The 27,512-nt window shown below is 39.1% G+C and overlaps 1 long non-coding RNA gene across 1 annotated transcript in view; it reads left to right on the top strand.

The window, feature by feature from the left end:
- LOC135296008 (uncharacterized) overlaps positions 1-27,512 on the top strand; it is a 37,775-nt gene that overhangs the window by 4,384 nt on the left and 5,879 nt on the right. The window contains exon 2 of the long non-coding RNA XR_010358057.1: positions 25,070-25,252. This is a non-coding gene — a long non-coding RNA (uncharacterized LOC135296008). The remainder of the gene's footprint in view (positions 1-25,069; positions 25,253-27,512) is intronic.

Here is a 27,512-nt window from a genome sequence, read left to right on the forward strand (position 1 = left end):
TCTATTTTCTTTAGCTCCTTTAAAAATTCTTAGGCAGAGATTATACCTTGGGAAGGACCTTCCACATTAGACAGGTATGATTTTCCCAGGAGTTTAAGCCTGCAGCAGCTGGAGGGTGTTCTGCTATTGAGATTTTGCTGTGAATCACATCTAAGTAAGAAAAAAATTCAAATCCTACCCTGGACTGTGGTTGCTGCGTTAAATCTGTAAAAATCACTCCTGCTGAGCTGTATGGATCCACACAGGCCTGTGCAGAATGTAAATCACATAATCCTGAAAAAACTGCCAGGGCTGCAGAGGAGGGAAACTGCATCATGCACAGAATATGTAAGAGTGTGTGGAAAGGCAGACTCTTCCCCCCACAGGTGATTTGTGAGAGTTAACATTTGGGTTGTGAGATATTTAACCAATGCTTTCTCCTCCCTCAGATTGATTGGTAAGGGCTAGAGGGGAAAACACAAACAGACCCTTGAAGTGTAAAAAAACCCTGAGCTGGGGGTAAGGTGGGGGGCCAGTCAAAAATAAGTTTTACAAAGCAGATTTTTTAAAACAGGCAATTAAACTCAGGATATTATACACCTTCTGTCAGCTAAAGTGGATTTTTATGGATATCAGCTCATGGCACTTGACTGAAAGTATGCCAGGAATGCTGGCTAGGTCGGCTGGGTGATGAACTGACATATCCTAAAGGAGTGAGATAGGATGCAAGAGCAGTACCACTGTTAAAACATGTGTTAGGGTATGTCAGGACAGAAAATTATCAACACCTCCTACTTTTAATAGTCCTCAGTCTGCACAGCAGCAGTTAGTGGACCATGAGATGTTTTATTGATGACACCATGCACTGTGAGACAAACTCCATAGATAAAGATTTTCAGATTTGCTTTATGGTCTTTCCAATAAGGAGTAATCTATTTTTCAATAAGATAAGAATTATTGGCAATCCTTTATATTATAACAGATGTCTGAAATATACCTTAGCTAATTTAGCATTAATAGGAAGATAATTACAAAGCCAATACATACCTATTGATTGCTGCAATTGTGTTTACTGACCTTCATCATCTATCTACTCTTACATGTACACACAAGTCTGCCAGATCTTTAATTTTTTATTCTTAGAGGAGGACCAATATTAAGGATATTGTTAAGGTTATTAGGTATTAAGGCTAGAGAAATTTCTGTGTACAGGAAACCAATTTCATTTGTTTATAAGTTTTCCTATTTTCTTGGCCATTTTTTTTTAATCCAAGAGTCTGTCTTGTATGGGATTCAATGCATATGCACAGAAGTTTTTATTGAAAATTCTTCAGCTGTTTCTGAAAACTAATACATGAGTTTTAAGAAAAGTATATGCTTTTATAGCTGTTACAGAAAGCTGATTTACTTTAATCAAATTACCCACATGCCATGAGATTTTAAATATGGAAAAGGGGGAGACTGTGCATTTTACAACATCTTGGTCTTCAGTTTCCCACAGCAGCAGCACATCACCACATTTTTCCTGTAAAGTAATTCCTTTTCTTGTTTCATTGTCTGTACTTTTACAGACCCACATGTTCTCAGGCCAAGGCTTTTTTTGTGCATGAGTGGGAGCTTGGGCAGAGACCTCCCAAAGGCTCAGCCCAGGAAGCTGGTTCTGGTTTGACCTCTGTTTCTCTGCCCAGCCTCAGCTCCTTACATCCTGCTCACAATTTCCTCCTAGTCTCCTGCCACAAGCTGTTTTCTTCTCCTTCTCCTTCTCCTTCTCCTTCTCCTTCTCCTTCTCCTTCTCCTTCTCCTTCTCCTTCTCCTTCTTCTTCTTCCTATTATTATTATTATGTTGTTGTTGTTGATTTGTTGTTGTTGTTGTTTTGTTGCTTGGGTTTTTTTTTCACAGAAACATAGTGTCAAGTTCACACCCTCATTTCATATTCCTAAAGCTTTGCTCTTTGTGAACTTTATTGTGGATTTCTTTTCCCTACATTTTTTACCTCCATTTTCCTGAGGCACATTTCACCCTGTCTGGATGCTTCTAAATTCCTGCAGTGCCATGCTAAAACTGCAGCCTTTTCCCTACAGGGGACTAAAAATATTTGAAGGAGTGGTGAAGCTCCTTGAAATTTCACCTGCACACCTGCACTAGGGTGAGGCTTCATTTTCTTCCTCAGGGCTCACTCACACCTCATGACCTCATTCAAAATCCTCACTCAGGTAAAGCTCCCCTGGAAACCAATGCTATAGAGAGTAATTAAGAACTTCTGGATTAGAACCAGACATCTTGTTGGAAGCTAATTAGGGATGATTCAAAGTCGATTGTCTACAGAAAATAAAATAAGCATTCTTGATTTTTTTCTACTCTTCTGGGAAAGCTGAGAGTGGCTGCAGAAAAAAATGTTGGTGTTGGTGTTGTTCTTCATGTGTGGCTGTACATAGGTGGCTTCTCCTTGTGACTCTTCAACACTTCTGAAAACTTCATGCTAAAAGAAAGAAACAAATCATAATAAAATTTTTAAAAGGTGCTAACATTCACAGCATTCTTTCAATGACTGTGTCTGGGCTGTGTACAGTAGGATATAGTTCCTGTAAACACAGAAATTCCTGTAGAGTTGAGATTATTATTTTAGAAAAAGTGTTCTCTGGTAACAACAAAAGAAAATAGTTGGTACTTAGGATGATGTTGTAGAAGCCTGGGTGCTGATGCCAGGCAAGCTGGCTAGAGTATTTACACTACAGTCTGAGATATGTAATTTGTGTGAGAAATTTTCAATAAACAACATCAAAACACTAAAAACTGTCATTTATGACTTTATTTTTTCTCTCATTGACCTGTAGAATTTCATTCATGCTGACATTAATGGACAGCAGATTTCAAAAAATAAGTACAGAATAGTAGGGGGTATTGTGCAATATATTTCAGATGTGGTAATCTTTCTCTGACTCCATTTCTTTCCTTGACCAAGTGGGGGTGTTCTTGGCATAATATTTCTCAAGAGTATAATCTACTAATATATGTCAATTCTCTGTTGCCACCTGAGAAGAGTTGGTTACAGTCTGTGTTCCAGCTCTGACAGCAACCAGATCACCGCTTTGACTGGATCTAAGAAATGGTCTTGTTCTGAGAGTCCTTTTATAACAAAATCCGCAGCCATAGTTCTGGAGCAATGCATTATAATTAACATAATCACTGGAAACCATGTGAAATAATTGACCTGACAAAAATGTTCTGTTTAATGTTTAAATCTCTAGCTGAGGGAAGGTTTTTTTAATTTGTTTTGTTGGTTTTAAATAATGGAACAAAATAAGAATTCTGCAAATAGTTTCCTGTGGTCTATAAAAAGTTAGCCTTTTTTCTGACTGTTTATCCTATCTCTGTGAGTGACTAAATAGCTCTGGAATTATATTAATCTTGACTTAAGGTTTACATGGGTTTATGTAGACTTTTATACTTTTGTACCATTACACCTAAAAAGAGGAAGGAGTCATACTTTGCAAGGACCTTGTTAGGGTGAAAAATGGTACAAGATTTCAAGTCACAAAGAAAGACTGTGACCAAGTCAGGAAATTAAGTCAGGGTAGTGCCAAATATAACACCATCTTTTCTATTTTCTTGTCACTCTTTAATGACTGCTAAAAATAAGAGTTAAGTAAGTAGCTCAAAAAACTGATCCACTTGTCCCACTGCCAAAACTGAGCATGAAGAAAATTAATTTTAATTTTGCAGACCTTTACATTAGAGCTGTGGATTTTGTCTTAAAGGGGATTTCTGCTTCCCAAAAATGAAAGGGCTGTCACCTGAAGTATCTGCTCCACATTCACATAAGTGGGATAACCAGCAATCAATAGTCATGACCGTCATCATCATCATGTAAGGTGAGAACTCCTCAGCTTACAGACACAGTGAAAAGGTGATGTGAAAGTAATGAAGAGGCTAACAATATGGATGGAAGGAATTAATATTTTCTTTTACAAACAGGAGCTGTAGCTGAAGCTGCTTTTCCAAACAAAGCATAAAGTCAGATTTCATGCTTCCTTTGTCCCACACAGTGCTCTATCCACGAGCCTGGACTGACTCAAGCCGAAAGGTGTGTGTCTTCAAGAGCACATCTGTACTGTCAGCACAGATGCACTGTCATCTCACCTTGACACAAGCATGTTTCAGTTTTGTTATTGAAATCACAAGTCAGCATTACCCACTAGATAATATCCCAGGCCCATGTGATGGTCCCTGCAGTAAGCAGTGTGAGATTACACTCCACTTGTGCATATACAGGAATCTGTGCATGTGGGTCTGCCATACTGCTCATCTACATCCCAGAAGCTCTGAGTCACTTAACTAGTTTCCACCCAGAATAGCACTAGTTAGCAGGAATTAAGTATGCAGTTTTGTAGGAACAGGAGGCTGAGCAGGAAAAAGAGGTGTCATTAGTGGTCTAATCAAGTCAGACCTTCCCTGATCATGAGGTTGCAGTGTGCTCTCCACCCACTGCAGAATTCACACAGAAGACAACTATTATGACTACCCCAACCACAGGAAGAGTTTTAATTGGTACTCACACCAAAGAATCCAACCACAAGGCACAAATCCATTAAAAAACCCCAAGCTTCATTAGATCTGTTGCAGATGGAGCTGCTTGTCTCTCCAGGAACCACCCTTTACTTTATTTGTGGCAATTTCATCAGACTTTTCATGTTCCATTTCATTTGAGCTAATCTCTCTCCATCACAGCTGGCCTGCTGAGCTCTGAGGAACAGATGTATGTGGTCCCTGACTGCTGCTTGGCAAACCTGGCTTGTGCCATTTCAGTGCTCAATGATTCTGCCACATCTGCTCCCTTTCTGATCTCTGAGCACTTTGAGCTATATCACAGGGCAGCTGTGGATCAATAAAGGTTTAACAGAGAGTCCTCTTACATTTACAGAGGAAAAAAATGTCTGCAACTCTGTTATTTGTCTTTTTCTTTTTCCAAAAAGACCACCTCCAGTATCCCAGTATTTGCCAGTGGAGACAGTGAGTTGGTTTTGGAGCATATGTATTTCATCCCTAAACTAAATCCAGTTGTCTGAGCAAGCTTGGTACGACCTCCTTTTATCAATAAAGTGTTTTTTCCTGTCTCTATAAACTGCAGATTTTCCTCTCTGTGTGAATTTCTTAAAGGATTGCTGTCTACAGAGAAAGGCAGGCATCTCTGCAGGCAGAAATTCAGGCCAGCTGTTTTTAGGACATATTGTAGGCACTCCTTCACAGTGCCTGTGTATATTACTAATGTGCAGGAGGGGCATTTCTTGATGAGAAGCTTTGCTTGGGTATCCAGCTTGAACAGGGTTGAAAATGTTACAAAATATTACTAAAAATATATGGACTATAACCTGTCACATACATAACATAAAGCAGAACATAATTTCCAAACCTCCTTTCTCAACTGGAAATTAAGATTTTTTTTGGTGTCAGCCCAATCCCCATTTGAAATAAACTGGCATCAGCAGCCATCAAAATCAATAAGATCATGTAAGACAACAGCAGCTAAGGATGTGGACTTAACAGTATTTTATTTTCACTGGGTAGAAAAACCTGGGGAGGCAGCTGTGGCCTTGAGAAGAGCCAAGCAAAGCCATACTTTCTGTATGCTCATCTCTGTCAGTAGGGAAGAAATGCTGACACAAAAGAAGGCGTCAACTCAAATGGACAAGAGGCCAGTGTAGTCCATCTATTTCCACCCCAGAGTGGACAAGTTATAATTCCCCATGATGACACAGGACTCATAGAAGTGTTAGCATGAGGGGCTACCTCATGTTTGATTTGTAGTGCTCTTCACCTATGGAAGGAGGAAAACCCTTAAGCTGTCATCCTTAGGTTCAAATCAGGTGAGCTGCTTTAACTACCAGATTCTCAAAGTCTTCTAAATGCTCAGGCCCTTTATACAGGTTACAAGGAAAAGCAATTAATGCTTTTTCAAAATTATATCTTACACTTATGGGATCTAATCAATACTTTACATCTTTAATTATAATAAATCCTATTTTATATTAACATATAAGGCTTTTTGATTCAGATTACTTTCCTTATAATTATAAAAATATGAATATCTTTATCTATTTTTAATGTAAAATTTTACAGTATATTGGAAATACATGGCAGCACCACTGCAGATTTTGAGACAGGCTAGAGGAGAACAGCTGTAACTTACTGAGGTAGCTGAGAAAAAACTGAGAAAACTGCCTATCCCCAAACAAGTTTGGCTGCAGATTAATATCTTTTTGCCTTGGAAAATAAGCTCTGCAATATGCAAAAGCTCCATCACATTTTTGTCTCACTCAGGGGCAACAGCATAGAGGGCTTTAACAGAATTTAGGGAAAACATCATCAGAATTTTCTGAAATATTTAATCTCTAGGTACAGTTCCACAAGTCCTTGATTTATGTTAGATCTGACAGGTTTGGTGACTACAGTCCATTATGTGTGATGCATGATACTCTTTCATAAAATCAGCTAAATGGAAAGATGGGACCACAGTACTCCTACTACCTTTAAATTTTTTGAAACCATAGAATACCAGAATTTCTTATTTTAACATTTTCTTATGGCTATCAGGAAAGAAATGGCCACTAGTGACAGATGTGCATATTCCTGGCAAGATGCCAGGCGTTCCTGTTTGCTTACATTGCAGCACTGGCACCAAGCCAGGGAATCAGCAGTTTTGGTTTCCATGAGGAAAAAGTTCTTCCCAGTGAGTTTCTATGTGATGGGGTTTTGATGTGATCCAGGATGTTTCTTAGGTCTGTAAGTATTTTCTGTCAGGTGAAAGGAAGGGTTATGAGGAGGAAGGCCCTAAATCCTGGCAGTCAGGGTGTTTCTGGAGGTAACCCTACCCCTGCTCTTGGCGTGCTGCCCCTCACTGCATGCAGGGAAACTCAGTTCAGTTAATGATATCCATAGCTGGGGACTTCAGAGAGCTGTGACAAATGTAGCTGATTGATTGCTTTTCTCAGGCACTGCTTGCTCTGTTTTTCAAGTGCAGACCAGCTGCTGGAAGATGTTGCATCAATTCTTCCTGTAAGGCACAGCTCTTGGTCTGAGGTGCTACTTCAGCCTTTTTCTGAAGCATGAGTTCCCCATACTGAAACCTTGGACACTGTACAGGGACATTTGATTAATTTTCTTTTTGTTTTTTTAAGCTATAACTGTTAGCATTCAAATTATTCTCTACTTCCTGCAATGCTCCCTAAGATAAGAGTGGTTCAAGAATGTACGTTTGTGGTAATTAAACCGTCCTGAAAGTGCAATGTCAGGAAATGTATGGTTCTCTACTCTTTTTTCCCCTTTTCTATTTTTCCTCCCCTTTGCCAGCTACTTGCCTATTTTAGGAATACACTTCACCATTTACTTCAGAGCAGTGACATGGAGAAGCAGATATTTAGAGGAAGTCCATTTGCTTCACAAAACCATCCATTACCTTTATCACTTGTGGAGACCAAAAAAGAATCAATTACAATACTTCACTTGGGAATGACTAATTGAATTGTGAAATATACTGACATTCTGAAGTCACTGTGGTGAGCTAAATACTGGCACTTGTAAAAGGCAGGAAATGTAGATAAGATGCTGATTCAATTGATTTGAGGCTAGAATGCATTTTCAGTTTGTGTTGATGCTCTAAGCTTGTCTAATTTCCAGCAAGTCTTATTAATCAAGGGTCAGGGAATTAGCTCAGAAGAGAAAACTGCAGAGGATTTGCACCTACTTGGTGAAATTAACTCTGAGTGCTAAATAAACCTCATCCCATCCTGCAGTCAGAGATCAGCTGTCAACTCTGTGTTTAATCACAGAACCACTTCAATTCGTCATTTGGCTGGCTCTAGTGGGGCATCTATCTTATATCCTCTGCCATCATCCTCCTCCACACTGGCTAGCACCTTCAAATCCTGCAGGTGAAGGCAGAGAAAAGAGGCAGAGGGTGTTGCTGGGTGGTCTCAGATGGATCTGCTCAGTCCTGCTGCTGTTATGTTGTGTCTGGTGTTAATGTACATTGAAAAGATCCACTGGACATTCCAGAGACTGGAACTTCATCACCTGTGATGTTAAACTCTTAGGAAGATCCCTGCACAACTTTAGCCATCCTCCCTATCCCAAATGCCTCAGAAGCTATCACAGGGCAAATACCAATTCTAGGAGGCCCTTTGAGTGAACAGCTTCCATTTGGGTATTCATGCTGGGTGCACTGTTCTCAGTTCAGGTTTTACTTTGTCCTTTGACCTCAGTGACAGAGAATGACGTGGTTCAAATTTAATTTACTGGTGCAAACATTGTTTCCATGTTGCAATAAATAACTGTTCAAAATAAAATACTGAAACTCGGGAAATCTAGCCCCCCAAAAATGAGGGTTTTTTAATATATACTGCAAAATTAATCAAACAATATGCTAATAAAGTAGGTAATTCAAATATGAAAAGCTGCAGATGGATATAATATAATTACTATGCTTGCTTAGTAACAGGCATGTGGTTCATTACTGAAGGAGACTTACATGTGCTCTGGGGATCCTCTCTTTCCCATTCCCCTGAGCTGCAGGAAGGAAGAAGGGGTGACCTTCCTGCCCCAGTGGAGTCCACCCTACAGACACATCCAAATCAAAAGGTAGCTTTTATTTCTAGGGCTTTCTGAAAAGCTTCTGAAGAGGAAATGCTTTGGTCTTTGCAATGTCCTAGGGGCCTGATCCAAGCACTTTGCTAGCAAAGAGAATTGCTGAGTTTGCTACAGAAGGTGAAATCTCAGCCATTGAAATAAATGCTGTCATCCCCTTGATCCACTGAAGTTAGGATTTAAGTTCATTTCTTCTTCAGTTCATCATATTGAAGCATTCTATCTCCATATCTCTTAGCTTTAACACTTTGAAATAACAATAGTTCAGCAACACAATTCAGTGTAGTCAATGCTTCTTTTACCTACAAAGGAAATAAAAGAACATTTTATAGGTATACTTAATTTAAACTGGTTCCTAATTTATTTTTTCTAATATATTTTGTTTAAACACTAGAAGAGCTGGTCTTGTTTACAAGATGAAGTGTTAGAGTCTCTGGATTCTCTCCCTGAAATTGATTCAGTCTCCTTTGTATCTAAAGGATTTGTGATCCATCATGGTGTCAGGAAGGAATGTTTCTGTTAGAACTGATCAGGTTATTCACTACAGCAGAAGAAAAAAATTCAGGAAAGAAATGTGTGGTTATGACCTGTGATCTGAAGAATAGAAGCTTTGAAAGTTAGAAAGGAAGAGACTGTGTCTTACTACTAAGCTCAAAGTGGAGGTAAGGGGAAGGGAGAAAGAGAAGGAGAGGTAAAAAAGGTAATCTACTGCATATTTTTAGTCCATATTTACATTGCAAGATGCTTTGACACTAGACATCTCATGAGGAGCACAAGCACCTTTCCATTTCAGGCAGGACCAAGCTGTAATTTTACATTAAATAGAGTGCACATGGTCTACTGCATGACATGATTCTATTGATGAGACTTGGCACTATTTCTGTGTCAAGCACTGCTGGAGAGAACAGTATCATAAGTTAGGTGGACTTATATCAGGGGAAGAAACATCTGAAGTTGAAGTAACTTGCCTATGGACAGGCAAGAGGTAGATGGCAGGACTGGAGGTTAAACCTGATTTTCTAACTCTTAAACCCATGCCCTGCTTGCTCAGTGATAACAGGCAGAAGTATAAAACAAAACACAAATTGCAACTAACTACTCTCCCTTCCCTTCCCTTCCCTTCCCTTCCCTTCCCTTCCCTTCCCTTCCCTTCCCTTCCCTTCCCTTCCCTTCCCTTCCCTTCCCTTCCCTTCCCTTCCCTTCCCTTCCCTTCCCTTCCCTTCCCTTCCCTTCCCTTCCCTTCCCTTCCCTTCCCTTCCCTTCCCTTCCCTTCCCTTCCCTTCCCTTCCCTTCCCTTCCCTTCCCTTCCCTTCCCTTCCCTTCCCTTCCCTTCCCTTCCCTTCCCTTCCCTTCCCTTCCCTCATGACTAAAGGTAAAGCTTTTACTTAAAACACTGCTTCCTAGCTAAACTGTTTCCTTAAACCTCATTAAAATAGCTTTGAATAAATGATTGAATAAATGAGGATATGATTTTGTGTCAGGTAATTTTTGATCAGTTATTTCTGCTTGTGAATAAGATGCAATGTGTTTATTATTATAGAGTCAAAACTAAGAGTCCAAATGTGTAGAAACTAAGAGTCCAAATGTGTAGCTTCAGAAAAAGAACTTGAAGAACACAGACGTGCTAAATAGAGATGCAACACATTTCTGTGTTCAAACACAGGGAACATAACAATTCTGTATTTTAGAAACAGGTTTTCACATATGGTGTGGATGCCTAAATGAACATGTCCTAGAGCTCTTGAAATCCAACAAGTTTAGAAAGTTGTGATGTCATCCTGAAAAATCAGGGTTTTTTTTATGAGGGAGTTCTCAAAGTGTATGCAAGAACAAGTACACATTTTTTCAGTTGTGTCACATGCAAAAAAATGACACTCACCCCAATATCATTGCCAAGGGTTTACACCACATATTTCCAGTGCACCTGTTACACTAATAAAAATTGCAGTGCCAACTGAAATTTTATCTGACCATGTCCACATTCTGTACTAAAAGCTGGCTTGCAACTGAAAAGCGAAACACAAGAGCCTGAGGATGGGACTAAGGAAATGCTTACACAGACCCTCACTTTTCCCATGTGAGGGAATCATGCAGAGGATGAGCTTCTTAGATGAACTTAATTTTGTACAAAAAGACAGTTGTAAGTATAGATATACTGTGGGAAAATGAATCTGGCCAATGAACTGGAATGGGATGGACAGGAATGCAAGCTGTAATTCTTGCAAAGTCCTTTGGCAACATCTAGTTAGGCTTATCACAACACAAGAATGATATTTGACACAGTGAAGTCTTTGTTTGTGTTATCTTCTTATAAGTCTTTACACTAGCACCAGTTCATAGTATTTCCATTTCCTGAAAAATTACCTTTCGTAATCCCTTATGGGAATTATACCCATGTTGCTGTCAATATATTTTACATTGTCCTTAAATTATGGCAAGTGTGCAAAGACCCCAACAACTGGTTAGAGCCTTGACAACTGCAAAACAAAGATGTTCTGTGCTGGCCTAAGCTTGAGAGAATGAGAGAAGTGCTGGAGCCAGCCACATACTTTGGGAGTTTTCCAGCTCTGTCAGAAAACCCTTTTTTTTTTTCTTGTTTGGCAACAAATGGCACTAATGAGAACAATGAATTTCGGTAATTAGGTTAAGAGGCTTAAACAAACAACCTAACTAGAACAATGAAAGATGAAGATGGGAATATAGATTATTGCGAGCTTATTGTCATTATAGACTGATGAAAGTTTAGTTAGCTAGCTGACATTTATATTATTCCTTTCACCACAAAGTTCATTCCAGTCCTGCCCATTTCTGTATCTGCTGTTTTGGTTTAGGAGCAAAAAGGCTGCATAACAGAACTGGAAGAAAGTAAATCTGAGAGATGCTGGGGGATGAACTGACTGCACAGGAAGTACATTCAGCCAAAGAACAGCTGTAGTTTTTTTCAGAAAGGAAGCTCACTCCATGAGTTAATGTCTCATAAGTTTTTGGAGAGGAGGGTTCAAAACCCTCCTCTTCCACTCATTTTTTGATCTTGAATAATTTACTTGAAGTTTCCTATTAGCTAAAAACAGCACTTATATATGGAAACAATTCTGTCCTGCAGGAGAGTTGCAAAGCTTATGATATGCTCAGGTAATGAGTTCATTTAAACACCTTATGAATGACTGTAATATTTTGCAAATTACCCTACTCATTGGCTTTGGCTGAAACCTGCAGCCTTTGCAGGCAGGCTGATGTTTTTGATGTTCTTTCTCTGAGATACTTTTCAATGGCTCTTTACCTGTGAAGTTGCTATATGTATGTTTTCCAAATTTCCCCTTTTTTTTAACTGTATGGTCAGTCATGGCAAACACGTCTGCAAAAAGAATTCCTGTTTACAACAATTAGTAAAGAAATTAGGAGGGACACTTTCCTGGAGTGGAAACAAGTTCATTTTAGTTTTCAGGACAGAAACTGATGTAATCATAAAAATCGGTTTTGATGATAAATTTCGTCAGAAACAAATGAAGCTTCTTTCTACATTTTGAAGCTTTCATAGTGGTGTAACAGGATGTGTTAAGTGATGAATAAAGGTAAGAATGGTGTTGGACTGGAAACATGTTGCCTAAAAACCAGTGATTGCAATATTCAAGGTGAAGAATATATATCTCAAATATTATTTAGTATTTTCTTCAAAGTATCTTCAGAAAAGTTCAGTTTATAAAGGCAAAACCAGCTTGATGGTGAGGAGGGATTGGAAACTTAGGCTGATAATGCGTTTTGCTTGAGTGCATATTTGCTACATAGCTAAATCTTCTAATAATGCACATCCAAGCCTTTCAATTGTTTGTAAATAAAACTGGATTACGTTAAGAATAGGCAATTAAGAAAAAAAACCCAAACACAATATACAATATGTAACTTGCATGCTAAACAATACTGAAAAAAATAATGTGAGAAACTAAAAATATGGAGGAAAATGTTAGCATGATGAAATGTAGGTTTGCAATGTATGCTGGTATAAAACTACATCTGAAGATAGAGTGATGTTGGAAAATATCAGTGTCATGATGTTGGAAACAAATAATCAAATTCTTTTTAGAAGACATGGAATAGTTAAAATTAATAAAAATAGCTGTATTCCTAGAAATAAAATACATTTGCTGTACTTCTGCCATATAAGAACAACAAATTTCTTTATGGCTTGTCATGGTCTAAGGAAAATACAAAGCAACTTTAAGTAGAATTAAACACTTCTAATTCACTGGAAACAGATGTTTTGCACACAAATTGCTCTAGGAAACCTTTAATCTTCATTTTTAACAAATTCTGGAACACCAGGAAAATTCCAGAAGACTGAAACTGAGTTTGGAGTGAGCCAATACTTTAAAAAAATCTGACAAGATGACTGGAGCTCAGTGTAGGTCAATTAGTCTGACATCTGTTCCAGAAAATATAACAGAAGAGCTGGGAAGAGAATCAGCTGAGAAATAATTAAAGGATAGAAATAAAATTATTTCCAGACAACATGGTTTTATGAAAAGCAGATCATGTCAAAGAAATCTCACTTTATTCTTTGATGAAATTGCAAGCTTGTTTGAGTAATCTGATTTTTGTAAAATATTTGAATTTGGCAGCACAGCATGTTCTGATTTAAACATTGGCATCATATACTATTAATAAAGCAAACGTTTTATGAATTAAGAACTGGTTAAGTTCTTAATAGATCTGGATAGATCTTAGAAAGAGATTGTCTCCAGGAAATTATCAACAGCTGAACATACTTATAATGGAGTTTCATGGGGATCAGTAGCAGACCTGATACCATTCAACCACTTCACTGATTATTTTTGAAAGTAAATAATTAATCACTTATGATAACATTTGTAATTAAAACTGAAAAAAGAAAAACAAGTTGGTAAAATAGTACATAAGCATAAGACAATGATGCAAAATGATCTTTTCATAAACAGGACCCTGAAAAGACCTGGGGATCAAAATAAAGGAGTGACCTAATGTGAGGTCTCAGCATGGTAAAAGTGCTGATAATTAGCTGTAATTGCAGTCTACCTGCAAATGCAGCTCTGCTGTTCTCTGGCTCCTGGCTCTTCAGTGTGCAATCAGCACTGGGGCGTCTGTGCTGCACTTCTCTGCCCTTCCTCTTGTGCTGGTTTGTATGAACTGAGACAGCTCAGATGCCTTGGATGCCTCTGCCAGCATGATGTAATTTTGCCCTTGATCACAATCACACTACTTTCATAGGGGGAATGTAATGGGTATTAAATAACTCTTCAATCTAAGAGGAAGGAAGTAACAAGAAGCAATGTCTGGAAGTTGAAGACATTTGAGTTAAAATGTATTATTGTTCCTATGTATACATCACTGGAAGAATTTATCAGGGAATGTCCAGTTTTAGTCAAGCCTGTGCCTTTGGAAGAATGTAATTTTGTGAAAGGGGGTAGCAATTTCCATGAGACCTAGGTGAAAAAAAGCACTGTATAACTTTCTCATTATTGTTTTTAAGAACAGAGACCTGGTTGCAAGTTCTGTTTACTGCTCAGAACTTGCTCGGAGCTTGCTGATGCTAATTTTGGAGGGGAAAGTGTTGAAATCTCATATTTATAGGCAAAATACATAATATGTACAGAAGAATCTGTAAAGAAAAATAAAGTTCATAATATAACACACTAAAAGTTAAATCTGAAGCTCTGCTCTCAGGCAACAAGCCTTCCAATTGAAAAAAGTCTTGGATTGCCCATGCTTAATGCTTTTCAGATGACAGAAAGGGTATGACCTTGAGAGGTCATCCCCTATCTTAAGTCAAGATCAACTCCAGTGAAAGCTGATTAAGAGAAAAATGAAATGCCAGTAATGTTAAACTCACATGTATAAAAAAATGTCCTTCCAGCAACAACTTAAATAACTTCTAATCCAATTGAGGTCTCCCCTATCCCAGGCATTGCAGGGAAATAATAGCAGCTTCTCATACAACCTGTGAATGTTTGGACCCTTCCGGAAGAATACTTAAAATTCCCCAAATGTGTTGTTCTCTCAGAGACTCCAGGATAGAAATCTGTGTATTGTAAATAGTTTGAGTCAAGGATTAAAGAGTGTCCTGACCCTGAGTAAGTCCTGAGTAAGGTAGTGTGAAAGGTGGTATTTCAACAGCAGAATGAGAACAGTGAGATCAACTACAAGTGACAAAACTTCTCAACATAGAAAAGGCTCCCTCTTTTAAATTCAATTTGATAGAAAGATCCTGTAGTCAATACCATAACTTGCTTGTAACTCTTCTTCTGCCCACTGCTGAAACTAACCCTTCTGGACTTCAGTTCCTGTAGAATCCCTTATCCTGCCTGACAAAAATATTGTTAGGAATCTCTAAATTAAAGAATATTGATTTGGAAAATCACAGTATTTTGCGGTGAAAGAGTGATATTGAAATATTTTCTTGGTAAAATGACCTTAAAAATCACAGCTTATTCGGTATTTTTGGATGGCGTATAGTTGTACATCTTTAGTACAATTTCATTTAGGAAATGTTGCTGTAAGATAGGCTGACTGGGGAGCATGATGCTGGCAGTGTTCATTTTCCATCCATCATGAATTACTTGAGGATGTAGATGCTCTCCCATTAATGATTTGAATACAAATATTTAAATATTGACCACAATACTGAAAGAGGTATTCTCCTTCCTTCTAGACAAAATAATGTAAGAAATGAAAAAGCACTGATACAGCTGCTTTGGGAACATCTGAACTGTTACTTGTGTAAGACAATGATTTTTGTCAAGTAGACACAATCTACTTGAATTACATCTTAAAAATCTCAGACAAAGAAATAAAGAAATGTGGAATTGGCAGCCCTGCATCAATTTTAACAAGCAAGGTTTGACCTAAAAAAAGTCCAGAGGAGACCACAAAGATGCTTGGAAGACTGTAGCACCTCTCCTATGAAGACAGATGGAGAGGGCTGGAGCTGTTTGGCCTGGAGAACAGAAGGTTTTGAGGAGCTCCTATTGCACCTTCCAGCACCCAAAGGGGCTGCAAGAGAGCTGGAGAGGGACTTTTGACAAGCCTGTGGTGCAGTAGGGGGAATATCTTTAAACTGAATGGAGGCACATTTAGATGAGGTATTAAGAAAAAATTCTTCCTGTGGGGGCTGTGTGACACTGGAGCAGTTTGTCCAGAGTAGTTGTGAATGCCCCATCCCAGGAAGTTTTGAGAACAGTTTGGATAGGCTTTGAGCAACATGGTCTGTGTCAGGTGTCCCTAGTCATGGCAATGGGGCTGGAACTGAATAATCTTTTGAATCCCTTCCAGCCAAAACCATTCTATGATCCCTTGAATTCCTAGGCTCTTTCTGCTCCCATTCACTATCACAGTGCTCTCTGTCAAGAATAATGTATTTTACAGAATATGCTGAGTTGGAAGGAACCCACAAGGATCATCAACTCCAAATCCTAGCCCTGCTCAGGACACCCCAAGAGACACACCATGTGCCTGAGAGCACTGTCCAAATACTCCTTGAGCTCTGTCAGGCTGGTGCTGTGACCACTTCCCTGGGGAGCCTGTTCCAGTGCCCAAACACCCTCTGAATTAAGAACCGTTTTCTACTATCCAACCTAACCCTTTCCTGACACAATTTCAGGCCATTCCTTTGGATCCTTTCACCAGTCAGCACAGAAACCTATGGTTTTGAGTTTATAAAGACTAAGAAATTGAAATTAATTTTTACATTCTTTATTTGTTTTAAGGGAGAACAAATTTGGAGAAAATGAGTGTAGATTCTGTCATAAAGCACTTTCACCTATATGAGAACCTGTATTAATTGAGAAGAAATTGGGGTAAGGAGAGAGCAGAATTAGCCTGTCAGCAGAAGGGTAGGTGAGCTCAAGGCAGCTGTGAAACCACGCTTGAAGCCTCTTTTGTCAAGTTAGCCTGGATTCCTAAGTCCCTGATGGACCAGCTCTTGTCCAAAGCAAGCAGAGAAGGTCTCCAGGCAGGGGTCCTGTTTTACATAGGAGCTCTGGCCACACATCTGTGCAGCAGGGTTGGCTCAGGCCCTGGCTTGATCTCACACTGCTCAAGCAAGTGGTACAGACATCACAGTGCTTCACAGACTTTCTTATGCTGTGTGTGGTGCACACACAATGAAAAGATTGTGCCTGACCCAGTTATAAAAGATCTAAAAAGACGAGTCTAAAGTGAAAGTTGGCAGAAACCAACATATGCAACAGAGGGAGATGTGTGGGAATTACCACTGGAACACCAGATCAGTTGTCCTTCCATTAGCAGCTATTTATACACAAGGTGGGAATGTGGCTTTAGCAGTCAACAGGCAGCCTGAAAAACCACTGCTCAAACTCAGATCACACAGATGACTTTGCCAGTTTCTCCCAACACCAAAGTCAGTACAGCAGCAGCTTGTGACTCCTAGTGCTTCTTCCTCTAAGGATCATCACAAGTATTCTCCTTTGGGATAATGTTTGCTTTGCAGTGCCAATCCCAGCCAGTACACTCAAAAACAACTGTATTGTGTAATAACAATACACTCAAGCACTGCTTGATGAGAAATATCAAGGGGGTTATATGTTTACCATCCAAATTCCAAGGCTTGCTGATCAGGAGGATGGAGAGCAGCCAAAACAGCCTCTCCCATAACAGTAGGGGATTACTTCTGCTTCTTTGAAGGCTTACCAGACTGTCTTTCCCAGGTTAGTAAACACAGGTGGAAAAGACACCTGCGTTACTCCATCCCTGGAAGTGTTTAAGGCCAGGCTGGATGGGGTCCTGATCAATTTCATCCAGTGGAAATTGTCCCTGCCCGTGGTGGGGAGGTTGGAACTGGATGATCTTTAAAGTCCCTCCCAGACCAAACCATTCTATAATTCTATGAGTCTGTGATTCTATGAGTCTGTGTATTTATGAGATGAAATGTATAAAGAAAAATTAGAGGAATTTATATAGTCTGTCTAAAGGAAGTCAGATATTACTGTTCTCAAGTAAACCAAACCCTAGAACCTAATGAATCAGAGGAGAGGAACATGCAAAAAATTTAATGTAGAAGATCAAAGCATTTTGATAGACTTAGGTTCTATTAACCCTTGTTACACTGTGTTACTTATGTGGACACTAAATTTCTCTTTGCTTTAAGAAAGCGTATGTGTTGGCTCATTATGATAGACCTTAAAGGAAAACCTTTAAGCTGCCTCAGGATGTGCTCAGCCAAAGTGTTTCTTTGTTTCTGCAGTGTGGATTGGATTAACTGCTCTGCTTCTTGTCTCAGAGGCTATCTAAGAGTCCTTAATAACTGGGACACTACTGTTGGAACACTACTCATGTTTTCCTACAAGCACAAGCTTATATTGCTGTAACTTTCTAAAGAGTTACTCTGGCAAAAACTCACATACAGATTCATTTAGAGGAGTGAACAATAGCAGCTTATTCTGTCTTCACTGGCTACCCTCATCTGAACATCTCCATACAGCACTTCTTCATTGCCTGGAGCTGTAGATCACTGTGCTCAGTAAAGCACTGTGTGCTGTACTGTTGTCTTTCTCCTGGGGCAGGAATTGACCCTGAATTTTTAACTTGAACCATTAAATGCCAAAGGTGGTGTAGCTGCAGAATGACAGCTTTTCCTCTTGCCTCCGTCTCATTGCACTCAGCTTTGCAGAACTTACAAGTTCTCTTTGGTGCAATGCACAAGTACAAAGAGTAGAGGCTTCAGCTGTGATTTTTCATACATGTGCAGTCCTGAATGCATAAACTTTACCAAACGTGATGCAGTTGATTCATTTAATATTTATTTAAACACTAATAATATTTTGTTATAGAGCATTCCTATTTTGGGCTTTGCTACTCACATGTAGCTACTGCAGAACCAAAAAAGAACTGCCAGCTCAGAAGGTGAAGGAGTGGATGTCAAGTAAAGGGCCACTGTCCAGCAGAACATGAGAAAAGAATTAACACATTTTGAGAGGACAGCGGCTGGTCTCTGAAGGATGAAACACAGTTCAGTGTTTCTGTCATTGCTCCAGCTGGCTGACCTACAGATTGGCTCCAGACCTGGGAACAGCTTGACCAGTTATCAGCCCAGAAACAAATGCTTCAGCAACTGAGCATGTCAAATAGAAATGTGAGAAAGAAAGAAAGAAAGAAAGAAAGAAAGAAAGAAAGAAAGAAAGAAAGAAAGAAAGAAAGAAAGAAAGAAAGAAAGAAAGAAAGAAAGAAAGAAAGAAAGAAAGAAAGAAAGAAAGAAAGAAAGAAAGAAAGAAAGAAAGATGCTAATGAGATTTTATATGGAATTTTGTGAGTGAAATATAGAAATAATGAAATATCACCTCAAAAGGGGTAGTGCTTAGGAGAGGAAAAAAGAAGAAATTTTTTTCTGGGTTTGGAAAGCGATAAATTTAAGAATTTAAAAAGTAGCAGATATTAGATAAATAAATAATGAGGCCCACATAAATGAATAAACTTCACAGACTTACATTGCCAAGGCTACTAAAAAGAGTGTTAGTAATTATTAAACATACTTCTTAATTAACTAGTGGCCCGTTTAGATCTGTTTATTGTGGAAATGCAGAATCTCATTCTAAATCTGAATAAAGTAGCATATCCACCAGGGGAACATGCAGCCCATGCAGAGTGGTAGCCTCAGTCTGCAACTGCATGAATACATTTGTTCATGACATAAGTAAGTGAATGAGTTCATTATGGGAGTAATTAGCCATTGGATAAAGGTAAAGCATCAGTTTGTGCACTGTGTGCTCGAAGACTGAGAGAAAACTCTTGTTTCTACTCACAGACTGTACGTCTTTACTAGCTATGTAAAAATCTACTATAGAAGCTCTTTTTCCTCCATTGCTTGAGTCACTGAAAAATTAACTGTTGAGAAATACAATAATGTAGAATGTTTTACAGCTATTTGGAGAAGTGAAGAATACAGGAGAAAAGTGAAGTGTAGACTCAGTAATTAATAATGCTGAAAGGCTGAATATGACAGGAATATAAGAAAGGCAAAATATTCCAATTCTGTGGGCACAGGAAAGACTAAACACCAATTTCCTTAGTGAGTGGAGGTGCTGCAGTGATGTCTCATGGGTGGGGGTTGGCCATTGCTACAACCTCAGTGTTTCATTCAGTAGCAAGATGCAGGATTGATGTACTCAGTAAATGGTTCCTGGATGATGTTTCCTCAGCCTGTTCAGACTGTGTTGGTGTATCCAGGCCTTCTTTTGTGTCACTCCAATTCTCCTGAAATTATCACAGCATTTGCTTCCTCAGGTGCTGCAGTCAGTTCTGCAAAGGCCTGGTTTGGTACCTGGTGAGTCCTGGTTAGAGGATGGAGCATAAATCTGCTTTATCTGTGAGCAAAGGCATCACAGGCCCAGCCACATGTCTGGTGCAGCAAAGCAAGAAGTTGGATTTCATGCTTGGGACCTGATTCTCCTCTCTGCATTCTCAGGAGAGACTCAGCTTTAGAGAGATGGACTCTCTAGCTTGGCTTTAGGCTAGCATTTCCCTCTAGATTTCTGCAATATCACAATAAACATAAACAGGACTAAGGAGCAGAAAATATGAAAATTCTGAACACAAAACCAAAGCAATTCTTGCAGAATGCATAAAATATGAATGTGTAAGAAAAAAAAAAAAACCCACACACAATTAAAAACCAAAACAAAGCAAAAAAACAAACAAACAAACAAACAAAAACAACACCCAAAAAAACCCCCAAAAAACCCCACAAGTTAAACACCTGCAGTAATAAAGGCTCTTCTGCAAAAATATATTTCAATATTTAAATAACTGTTTCTGGTAGCCTTTTGGGTAACAATATAGTTTGACTGCTGTCCATTTCCTACCATGGAAACTTAAGGGACATCCAGTATAGCTCTACTGTAATAAATAGAATCTGAAAAAAGCAAACTGTAAGGCTGCAAAGCAGATTGTTTTCCTGAACTGCTTTTCTCTCTGAAATATTTTGTTGGCATGACATATACTGTTTATTGTTTTACATGTCTGTATAGCCTTCAGCCTCTTTCTCTGTCAACACATTACTCTCCAGCTTCGTTGTGCTCTTCTGTCTTCTCTGGTGCCGTGGGAACATAAAGCAAATGATTCTACTGTTCTCAGCCTGAAATTGTTTTTCATTATAATTTCAAGAGGGGCTTTGAAGTATCTACTTAGGCTCTCACAGCTAATAAGAGACAAGGCAGTTGCTATGCTACTTGTTGATTAAATGAAAACCAGACCTGATAACATGTGAAATCTTCCTGAGGGAGGTGTTTCTCTTATGGAGATGAGTACTGAACAGTTAAGACCTGAAGTTGCATGTCTAAGGTTAAATGCCTAAATGGTCATTTTAAGCTCTGAAAGCAGTGAGCTGGCTATCTGGAGTCAGAGTGTCAGTGGGTGTAAAACATCACTGACGCTTCCTGAGCATGTGGGAGCTGGGGGCTTTGAGGACAAAATGTCTATTTTGTATTGTGAGCATTAAAAATCCTAAATTTTCATTTAAGAACTAAATGAAAAAAAATTATTCTTCTGACATGCAATGTGACAGAAAATTCTAATGACACCCAGGAGAAGATCCTCAGCTCTGCCAAAACCAAGATATCGTATTTAAGGCCATAAATAACATGTAATATGTATGAAATAACATTTCATACTTGCCACAGTTTGAAAATGAGTTTATTGTGAAAATCCCAAAATACCACTTACATTTCTGAAACAGAGTATAGACCTCTAAATTCAAGGCATCAGTCTAATCTAAAGCTCTGAACCTGTTTGGATGTTGAAAGTTTCTTAATGTATGGGGTTTCTTATGTATATGTTTCTTAAGGGTATGTTCTACCCCTTAAGTCAGATTTAACACATTCTGAGAGCACCAAGTGCAGAATAAAATAAAATTAACAATGAGTTTCACCATGAAACACAAGAAAAAGAGGTTCCAGAGCATTAATTGGTTTGTATATTTAATTCAAAATATCATACTTCAAACTGCACCTCTATTTTTTTTTCCTTTGCTGTTGGAAATGGGCAACTCTGCAGCAAAGGATGTAAGAGGCATGAGACCAAAGAAAGAACAGGCATAATTTTATAGTGATTCAAGCACTGTTGGAAGAGAATAGAACTGGTTCTGCTCTGTACATAATTTCATTTTATGTGTGTTTGTCTGTTTCAATGGAAATGCAGAAGCAATCCTCAGCAGCAGAATAGAAAATTATATTACACCTCATCTCACTTGCTGTATTTTTGGTCCCACACTGTGGTTACCATGTGAACTGCTTGAAGAGTGGTGAATGTACCTATAAGCTTGTGTTTATCCTCTTAGAGTAGAGACATGAATTTAGTTCCCTTAAGCTAGGAAGGGTTTTCTTCTGTTCTGGTTATTGGTAACAATACCTGATTTTGTAGCTCTCACAAACAAACAGGATAGCAAAGATCTGCATTCTGGCTTAACTGAGAAGCAAACATCAATTAGATGAAAACATTGGATGGCAAAATTCAAGACAAAGAGAGATGAACATTTTTCAGATACATTTCTATTTCCATCTGGAAGAATCAGCCAGCTGCTGTCAGCACCTTCCTCTCCCACGTGTGTTTTCCACCCCTTCTCCAGATTGTCTAGATTTTAGACTGTTACATCATAGGACTTTCTGGGAATGGGGTCATCAAGATGTGTTATCTACCAATGTATTCCATGCATATGGTATGTTAGAATTTCAGTGATTGCCTTAATGTCATCCTTTGTGTACTAGGAGAAGAAATAACAGTTCACTATCAATGTGTTGCTAGACAGTAAAACCAGAATTTTTTCTGAAAATAACAGTTTTTGAAAAAAAAAATACTTTCGAGGTTATAATAATAGCACATTTAATCTATTAATTTGTGATCTCTGAAAAGGACATGAAAGTAGGGAGATTATCCATGGGCAATAGTGTCCACAGACATTTCCCACTTTATTTCAGGTTCATAAAAGGAAAATATGTGCTGGGATAATTTTTTGTTTATTGTCTCAGATTTCCTTTATTGCACTTGGCAATTTCATCCAATCTGTGCACTGAAAAAAAGAAATCTTTTTTTTCCAAAACAAACAAAAGCTCCAGTTGCATGGTAACCAGCCCACATACTAAGCCCTAGAAATATGAGATCCAGAGGGCTCAGGACTTTGCCAAAGAAACAGAGTGCTTTAAATTGATTTCTTCATATGATAATAACAGGGGTTTTAACCACTACATCATAAAAAATGATGCTGCAGCCAAAATCTTTACTGTCACTTAAGTCAAGGGAGTTACATCATTGGCAAGGGGGATTCCAGCTCTTCCCAAGCAGTTTGCCCTCTTGCAGCCTGCAGAGGGAAGTTTGCCTCCATCACAGAGGTCTCACCAGGCCCCATGCCTGTTCTGTCAGAAAGGAACTTCACTTTAAAGACACTGTGAACTTTAGATCCACAGAGTAAGAGGGATAAGAATAAAGGTCATGGGAGGATGAAGAAAAGCCCCTCAATATTTGCCATCCCTCTCATATTAGAGATAGAAAGACCGATACATTTGCATGATTTTTCTCTGCACATTTCATGTTAACCTGATAGTTTCAAAGGCTATACTTACTTTGGCTCTCCTAGTGATGTGGAAACACTGGAGATATGTTTCAAGAAGATGGAAGGAGCCATTAAACTGGTGGAAGTGCCTTGCTAAGGTTCACAAGATAGGGTATCATGGGTTAACCCCAGCCAGCAGCCAAGTACTGTGCAGACATTCACCCAGTCCTCCCCTCTTCCCCAGTGGGATGAGGAAGAGAATCAGGAACAAAAAAGTAAAACTCATGGGTTGAGATAAGAACAGTGTAATAACTGATACAAAGTAAAATACACTAATAATACTAATAAAAAGGAGATGGAGAGAAAAAATCCAAGAAAAGCAAGTGGTGCATGACACCATGCACTGACCAATGTCCAACCCATCCCCGAGCACCAATTGTCTCCTCTCAATCAACTTTCCCTCTGCTTATGTACTGCTCTCTTAAGCAAGAGAAAGAAGGTCCTAAACAAAAAATTTCTTCACAGTTCAGTTTGTAATGCTTCTTCATGAATAGCAAGCTAAAAATTTCTTATTCATAGTGTGTGGGTTCTCTATAATCATGAACTTAACAAGTGAGCTGACATCAAAATAGTCATTGAAATATTCTTGATTTTCTGCCTAGCACTGAATGTGCCTTGGACTGTGGCTTTCACATCAATGTTTCATTCAATTATAGCTTTTGATTCATGTAAATCCTCAGCCAACCTTTAATCCACAGACCATGGCTGGTAGGATTTTGGGGTATTGGGTGTTCAATAGAGGGAACTGGAAATACCTGACATAGTACAAAATTTCAAGTAAGGGAAAGATCACCATCATTGCTAAATTGATGTTTGAGTGGGAAGGATACACCTGATTGTTGCTGCCAAACTTTGGAGACTGTTTTGATTCCAAAGTTGATTCTTTGTGAACAATGGAGTCAAAGTGCCATTTTTCAGCTGTGTTCTCAGCCTGAACACACACACAGACACAGAGGCACATGGTACTCCAGGGGTATGATTCCTCACCAGTGTATGAACTCCTGCACAGAACAATTAATAATTGGGAGGACTGGAGAATCAGCAGACTGACAGTGGTGAATCTCTGTTGAAATGAGCCATATTTCATTAACAGCTTCTACACACCCCCAGTTCTGAGAGCAACACTTGGCCCTCAGATTTGCCTGTTCAGTCTGGTACAGCTGCTTGTGGCAGCCCAACCCAGTGGTCTTTTTCATTGTCCCTCCATCTCTCCTTGTCCCAAGTCCTTTACTCACTGCCTTTTTGACTCCAATGTGACAGAAAACATCTCTTTTCACATTTTCAGGCCTATAAGTTTGTCTCTTGATTTAGGTGTTCACTCCCTTGCTTATCACAAAAGCACCAACCAGCCACAGCCCCAGTAATACACCTATGCTTGTCTAATCTGTCTGGACACAAATCTGGACAGCACAAGAGCAGTAGTCTCCTGGTCTGTAGTTGTCACTGAAGGATCTATGGTATCTGTGCTCTCCAGGATGAACTATCAGAGTTCTAATGGTCTAGTTTCAGCTGGTGTGGTTGATTGACCTGAAAAATAAATGGATGAAACTCAGACTCTTTGATCTAGGTATGGTGCTCTTGCAGCAGATTTGCTCTTGGAATGAGACAGGATTCAAGAGAACCAGCTGGAGTCTGGTATGTAGGATTTTCTGGACTAAAGCCAGGGAGTTTAGTTAATAACTCAGCAAGACAGGCTGCTCCATCTTCTAATTGGCTGCCAACTTCAGGCCCTGAGTGCCCAGTTATTCTTGCTGGGACCAGCACAACTGAAAAAGTATTGGTATAGATTTTATGGTTTATTTGGTTGGTTTATTCTGTCAAAAGCAGTTGAATTAATCTGTCTCTCTGCATATAAAACACAGGTTGCAAGTGGCTTGTGGGCTGCAGAACCTCTGACTCAAACCATGCCCTTGTCTCCATTTGAACATCACCATCCTTATAAAGGGCTGGTGTGAAGTTCTGTGTTGTTTTCTCAAGACAAAAGCCTTCTGTGTTGTATCTGCCTTTAAACCTGAGCTGGAGATAAAACAACCTGGTGATACGAGGTAAGAATGTTCTGTTCCACAAAAGAGTCTACACTGCCAGTAGTTTTGAGTCACAAACAAAGGGGAACAATATCTGATTGCAAGGGATCCTTGTCTGACTTGAATCTTTGCCTTTGGACATTTTGTTTCAGAATTATGGTCTGAGCTGAGCCTCACAACCAGAAGCCTATAAAATATTTTTAGACAATGTGAAATTAAACACCTTGCAAACAGGTGGCCAAATCTGTAGAAAACCTTCTGCAAAGTACATGCATCAAGACCAGTGCCCTTGTGATGTTCAGGTTGACAGAGGATTTGGGGAAATACTGGCTTAGGAGAGATGTATTTATGTGCAGAACACTGAGGTGCAAAAAACAAGATTTAGGAGAGAAACACTGGTCACTCTAAAAACAAGTGTTGAGACCCTGGTTCTCAAAACAAATAAAAGTTATCTTATCTAGAATTACTTTTCTGGGGGGTAAAGTGCTGGCTGAAAAAGGCATGAAACTCTTCTAACAGGAAAAAAAATCTCCTCTTGTTTGCTTCATCCTAAATTCAGTTGAACAGAAATTTGTGTAATCTGTAAATAAAAGAGATTGGCAAAACACCTGAGTCTAGCACTCACAACTCCTGTAAACTAAAACTGGTTTCAAGGCTCATTTGTTTTCTAACCAGGAATATCAAAGGAGGAACTCTAGAGGAATGGAATTCAGAAGAGACACAAAATCCTTGAGCATCAAACAGAAAAGGGTATAGCTAAATACCTGGGGAAAATCATGGCACTGCAGAACAGAGAAATGAAAGAGCAGGAAAGACACCATGACAGTGGCAAGACAAGCAGAAAACAACTACAGCTGTATATGAAATTATGTGGAAAATAAGGGAAGAAGGGAGGTCATGTAGTCTAGAAGAGAAATTATGCCAAACAGGCAATATGTCTGGGCAGCAGGGATGTCGAGGACGAGACTGATTTTGTTGGTACTCTGGAAAAAGGAGCAGCAGGACGTTAGGGTGGGAAAAGGGGTGAAAGAAATGAAAGGTGACATGAAGGTTGAAAGCCTGAAAAGAGAAAGAAAATGTTTCAACCTCCAAAGATCCAACTGTGATTATGCAGCTGTCAGCCCTGCCCCTTTAATTAAGTAATTGATTAATTAAAATAAAGCACTTAATCTCTCCATTTACATATTATGCCTCCCACTAACCAGCACTGACTGTGGGGTCCTCATCAGAAAGCTCCTTCCTATTTGAATTTGTGTTGGTTCCCAAACATATTACTTTGTAAATAGGAAATGACAACATTGGCTCCGTGCCCCACTATCGTCGCAGCCCTGCCATATGTCAGTATCATGCTAAACATAGTAAGCAGAAGACCCAACAATATAATTATTGAGGACATCTGTCAGCAGCACAAGCTACATCTGGGATTAGTAGCTGTAATACTGGAAAGACCTATAAGAAGCAGGAAGGAAAGTCCTTTTGTGTTGGCTTGGATTTTCAAGAATAGGAGCCAGATCCTCAGCTGGTGTAAATTTAAGCCATTCAAAGAAGCTAATGAATCCAGCATCAGCTGATACTAGCTGAGGATCTGACACTGAAAATGAGGCCAATATCATTAAGAATGAGGTTTAATATTTTCTGTGTAAAGGTAGAATGCCTGCAAACATTCTGAGTTTACAGCATGGAAGATCATTTATTACTGGAGCCAGCAGGTACAGACTGTCTTTTATCTCAGATCTGAAGGATTGTGGACAAGTTTAGAAAGCTCCTGAAGAATATTAAAAATTCTCTTTAATGTTCTTTGTACACGAAGCATGCGGTAATTTTACATTTCAAATAATTATAAGTAGGAAAAAAAAAATCTTTTGAGCTCATTTAATAACACTTGTTAAATTTTCTTCATCCACAGCAGAGTTTATCTTGTAGTTTGCACAGGCAGACTGTCCTGTGAAACCAGTGACATGTACAGATTATACCTATTTATTAATCTGAGGGCAAGCTCCTGTAGGGAAGCCAAGTAGCTGCATTAATGGAATGCTCCTTTTGAGTTAATATCCCCTGTAGAAATCATACAGCCATGTCTGCACCACGCTGTGCTCATTCTAACATACTGTAGCTCTCAGCAAGCCTCAGTATTTCAAACCCCAAGTTGTCCCAAGATTGGTTTTGTGGCATCTGGGATGGAGGCCACCTATGCTTAAATACGTGGCAGAAAGGCTTCACTCCATGGATCTCTGTACAAGCCCTGAGGATCTGCAATCAGTTCCCAGCCCTGTTGTTTGAA

The sequence above is a fragment of the Passer domesticus genome, chromosome 3, assembly GCF_036417665.1.
Source record: "Passer domesticus isolate bPasDom1 chromosome 3, bPasDom1.hap1, whole genome shotgun sequence".
NCBI lineage: Eukaryota > Metazoa > Chordata > Aves > Passeriformes > Passeridae > Passer > Passer domesticus.